A 6,000-nucleotide genomic window follows, 5' to 3' on the forward strand; every position below is an offset into this window, starting at 1 on the left:
CCGCCCCTCCTCCCAACACCCTCCCTCTCCCCCTTCCCCCTCCTCCTCCCTCTTCATCCCTAAGAGCAGTCAGGGCTTCCAGCTCTGTGGGAAGTTCAAGTTCCTCCCCACTCCTTCCAGGTCCCTGAAGGTGAGTATCCGAACAGACTGGATCCCAAAAATCCAGCATATGCAGAGGAAACAAGTCCCAGTGTCATTGTCAGTGGCTTTTCAGAAAGGCTCCGGACCAGCCACATTCAGAGATCCGGCCACATTCAGAATATCTGGTTGGATCACTCAACATTTATTTAAAACATGATTGACAGAATACAGACAATTATCCCTCACCACCATGGATTCTTTCCTTTCGAAGGGCATTTAAGGATACAGCCTATAAAGCCAGGCTCAATAAAAGCCCAACAGTATGTGAGGACCTTTACGTGCATTACCTCCATTTGGTTTTATAAACATTATGAATAAAGTATTGATGTGTCTACTCACCAAAATAGAAATGAGACACAGGGACACCAAAGCTGTAGAGGCCACACTGCTTCATATGTTTTCTGTACCAGCACCTTCCTCTAGTGGTGACTATTCTTCCCCACATCAACACTTGAAGGATCCCAGGTGACTTGGGTGAACTAAATGCCTCTCTTGCTCCTCATTTTGATGGTCTGCTCTTTTATCTTATTTCAACATGTGCTTGGTCTCACCCCTAGAAGGTCTGGATGCACTTTGGCATCTGGGTAAATAGTATAAGAGGCCATGACCCAGTAGGCAGGTAATTCAAGCTATAAACCTTCCTGCAGCAAATGCTCTTGGTTGTCTATCAGAATTATATGGTAATATACTATTGCTGAAGACACCTTATACTTTGATTGCAGGACACAGAGAACTCAAGCTGGAACTGACCCAAAAACTTCCTTCCAGCTCTCTGCATCTCAGTGCTAGAATGGTTGTAGGAGGCTGGGGGAGGGATGGCATCACCAATGGTTACATTAGGATGTGGACCTTTTCTGTGACAAATAATGGAAGACATTCACTCAAATCATTCCCAGCTGGTGGCTTCCCACTTGAGTCCACTGCCTTATGACCAAGAGGAATAAAATAACACAGACTAAAACAAACAGTGAGAACTGAACTCGATTTAGTAGTGGGAAATGAAAAAGAACTGAAATTGGGGAAAGGGCTTCGTCAAGGGTGGAATTCCACCATGCTGCCCTGCCCAGTGGCCTTTTAAAAGTACTATTTAGTGAACTGGAGAAGGACTGAGGTTTCTTTATTGAGAACGTTTGTTGGATTTTTCAGTACTGCTGCCTTTTGTCACACACATTCCTGTAAGGTGGCCTCCTTGCAAACTCTTGTAAATAGTTCCAATAAACTCACCAGTTCAACTAAACCATGTAGTAGGAGGAGAGGGCCTGCTGTTTGGTCTTGCTGCTCGGCTATCTTAACCCCCAAAATAATCACAGAGAAACTGTATTTATTTAAATGCTGCCTGGCCCATTATCTCTAACTTTTTATTGACTAACTCTTACATATTAATTTAACTCATCTTCATTAATGTGTATCGCCACGTGACTGTGACTTACCAGCATGAGGCTAATCAGCATCCATTTCAGGCAGGAGAGCCATAGTGGCTGCTATTCTGCCCTTTTTTTTAGCAGTTAATTTTGTCTACTCTGCCTACCTAAGTTTTGCTCTATTAAAAAGCCAAGGCAGTTTTTGTTTATTAGCAATGAAAGCAAGACATGAACAGAAGAACCTCCTATACCATTTCCCCTTTTCTGTTTAAATAAAAGGAAGGCTTTAACATAGTAAAATTACATATAACAAAACAGTTATCAAGCAAGAATTACAGTTACAATATTTATATTTACTTTATCTTTTATCATAACTAAGGAAAACAACAACTATAACTATAAATTCTTTAACACCATCAAAGACTCTCGAAGGATATAGTATTATCTAAGCGAACAGGAAGTACATTGTAAGCAATTTTTAAAACTCTAGAAATGACAGAGACATCTCACTGCCTGGACATTTACCTGAAGTTTTTTGTACCGTTGGGGTACCCATCTTAAGCCTACAGGCCCATAGTATCTAGCAGACACTTTTATGAAGCAGGAAATTTTAAAGACAGTTTAGTTACTTTTTTTGTGTCCTGCAGAATGTCTCACAGACTCTTTCATGAAACAGGAACCCCGAAGGATCACCTCACCTTTAGGCAAGTTTAGCAATCATCTCTTTGTTGGTTCTTTATGTCTAGTTTATGCATCATCCCAGGCAAGAGGAGTTTCTTGCTCAAATGGCTAACCAACTTCATAAGGAGACTCTTTGATGACCATCTTTCTCTTGAAGTAGCTGATGCTGCCAGAAGCAGATGTGTCTCATTGTCATGAAAAGCCCTACGTTATTACAACATTTTAAATGTCATGTTTTGTAGTCTTTGAAAGTTAAGAAGCATGCCTATCCATCTGAAATATATCTATGCACATCTAGAAAATCTAACTAACATGACTACACACTTGACTATTATAGATGATTATTTATTAACCTATTTTTCTATACATTATACATTATCTTTTTAAATGAACTATATAATCACAATACCTTAATCAAGAGCAGAAATATACATATAACAAGATTGACCTTAAATTTATAGCAACAAATCAAGATTAATACCAATGCAAATTATTTATATATACATATCAAAACTGGACTTGATGATATCATTTTCTTGGTTTATTGCCAGCAACCTATCTGTGATGAGTAAATTTTTCTTCACATCTGCCAGGAAAAATCACAGAGTACTGATATGTGTGATAAATTATATAGACAAGTGCAATCTTATCTGTCATTCCCTTCAGGGCCTCACCCTAACTGATCTTTATGAAGGGAGTCCAATGCTGTCATAAAAATTTCTACCTATAAGATAGTTATCTGCTATTCTCATGTTTTTTAAAATCAGCCCAGGACATAGGCCAGATAGCCTACATGCTAGATAGGGTTCTATTTCTTCTCAGACAGATACTTCTTTCTTTCCTAGAAGTTGTCCTCTGTATTTATGTCTATATTGAATATTCTTTTGTGCAGGTACATGTCTGTGCCATGTGCATGTATGCGTGTGTGTATGTGTGTGTATGTTTGAATTCATGTAAGGATACACATGTACTTGTGTGTGCATGTGTATGGAGACTTGAGGCTGACATAGCATTTCTTCCTTGACTGTTCATGGTTGGAAATAAGATAATAACCAGCTCAAGAGACTAGTAAAAATGAAGCAGACTTTAAAATATTCTTAACTGAAATTTAGTAACATCAGGGCTGGGTGTAATGGCCCAAGTCTTTAATCCCAGCTGTCAAAAGACAGAGGCAGATGAATTCAGGATCAGCCTGAATCCCAGGCTAGCCCAAGTTTCTTGTTGAAATCCACTTGTGTGTGTGTGTGTGTGTGTGTGTGTGTGTGCACGCATGTGTTTCCAACACCCCCTCCCATCCTCTCTTTCTTCTACTTTTCTCAAATTGATGGCCTCCTATTCTTGATTTTTGTCACACAAACACACACACACATACCACACACACACATACCACACACACACACATACACACACACACATACACACACACACAGCAGTTTTAAATAAACCATTCTGCAGAAAGGAATGCCAACAGAGAGAAAAGGCAAAAACGTCTCCTGGGCTGATTTGGCACAAAGCAGTGCTTTCAAGGTTCCTCCTACCCCCATTGTGAAAAATCTCTGTCCTCCTATAGGCAGGAACTAATGGATCATTTGGAGCTTGAGAATGGCCCTTTTTCTTTCTTTTGTTTCTTTATTTTTGTGTTCAGATGAAATCATTTACTAAGAGAAGATAATTTCCATCCTACACACACAGTTTGAGTCTTTGTTAATACAAAAGATTATCAAATGATTTTATGAACCACATACTAATGTGATGACAAGTGAAGATTAAGAAAAGTCAAGCAGAGATTCAATCAAAATTAGTTTAGTAATACTAAACAAGGTATTACATAAGATCCAAGAACACATTAAATTTATATTCCGCCCCAAGCAATATGCCTTTTTTCTGACTGTGGGCTCAGTCACTAGGAGACTACTTCTTGGTGCGGGAGAATTGTCTGTATTCTGTCAATCATATTTTAAGTAAACGCTGATTGGCCAGGCAGGAAGTATAGGTAGGAAAACCAGACAGGAAGTAGAAATGATCCAATGAGAACAGGAGAATTTTGGGAAGGAGGAAATTGATTCCTCCCACTCCTGCCCAGACTCTGAAGAAGCAAGTTGTGAGCTGCCCTGCTGAGAAAGGTACCAAACCATGTGACTAGCATAGATAAGAACAATGGGTTAATATAAGCTACAAGAGATAATATGTAGCCTGAACTAATGGGCCAATTAGTTTTATAACTTATGGAGATCTCTGTGTGATTTTCTTTGGAGCTTGCCAGCTGTGGGGTACCGGGTGGGGTAGAAACCTCAACAAACAGGCCCTGATCATGTTACCAACTCTGTTTTCCAATTCTCAAAAGTTCTGAGACAATCAGGCACCAGCTGCCAGCTAAGGGAGAGGGACCAAAGGAGAGAGGGACCTAGGAAGATAAGAGCCCATCCCTGCAGTCACCTTATCTTATCTGAAATAAGGGGGGTGGTGCATAGTCTTTCAGAGGTATGTTATTTCAAACCCAGGCAGATAGGTACCAAGTTATATCCATAGTCGTAAGAGATGGACAATTCTAGAATGGTGGTTGTGATAATCTCATCTGTATTGGGAGGTCATTGATCTTTCTGGATCTGTGAATCTGAAAAAGAATCCCTCAGAGGCTCACTTAAGCGTCAGTGTGGTTCTCCCTCCTCATAGCCAGTCTTTATATTTTCCCGGAAACTTCCTTTTATTATGACCACTCCCATATCTGGGAATCAGGAATTCGCTGGGCAAAGATCAATGCATTTTAGCTATATTACAGTGTTATTAAGGTGAGCAGGGTGTGGGGAGATCACAGGACTCAGTGACAAAAATCACAGTCATCATTAAAGAAGAGAGTAGAAATCTTTCAACTCAGGGTGGAGTATCATTATGTCTTAGATATTTGGCTATTTTCAAAATTTTCTGACATGCAGCTGTCTAGAACTATGGCGCTCTACCTTCCTAACATTGCAACCCCTTAATATATTTCCTAATGTGGTGGTGACCCCAACCATAAAATTACTTTCATTTCTACTTCATAACTGCTATTTTGCTACTGTTATGTACTGCCGTGGAAATACATTAAATACAGGAGTTTTGATATGTGACCCCTGTGAAAGGGACATTTGACCCAGAAAGCACTTGCAACACACATTTGAGAACCCTTGGTCTAGAGAATTCTGGGCTGTTAAGTGGCACAGGCACCTTTAGGGGCAAAGCATTGTGGTATAGACCTTTAGTGTTTCCTTTAAGCTTGAGGAAGGGTCTAATTTAGTCAGCCACATCTGCAGCAGGCTTCTTCTCTCTGGATCCTCATACTGCTATAAAGGAAACAGCAGGTACCTTATTGAAATTCTGTGGTTCTCTGCTATCCTCACTTCCCCAGAAAGGGTCAGGAGGTTCTTAAGGTTGGATCCTAGGAAATCAACAAGCACCCAACCCTGATTCTGTAATTGTCACTTCCCTAATAGGAAGTTAGCAAGTTCCCTAAGGAGCAAAAAGAGGCCTTAACCGGACTGCAGTGAGCACAAGTACCAGGTGCTGAGTGTTGAGGAGGCTGGAACATGTTTCCCTCCATCAACTCATCTCTAACAATATGCCCAGTCCACTGCATGAGTCTCTGGTTCTGGAAAAAATATGCTATCTCATGATTTATGCTGCTCCAAATGGCAGCATACATGAAAATCATACATATTCTAGGTCTTATGGGAGTGCTTTTGAAAACAAATACAGGTCAAAGATCTCTTCAAGATAAATATTTGAAGATTCTGCATTGAAAATTCTTTGTGTGACTGTTGACTCATTGCCTGGACTGGGT

The sequence above is a fragment of the Myodes glareolus genome, chromosome 17 (assembly GCF_982192425.1).
Source record: "Myodes glareolus chromosome 17, mMyoGla1.1, whole genome shotgun sequence".
Classification (NCBI taxonomy): Eukaryota; Metazoa; Chordata; class Mammalia; order Rodentia; family Cricetidae; genus Myodes; species Myodes glareolus.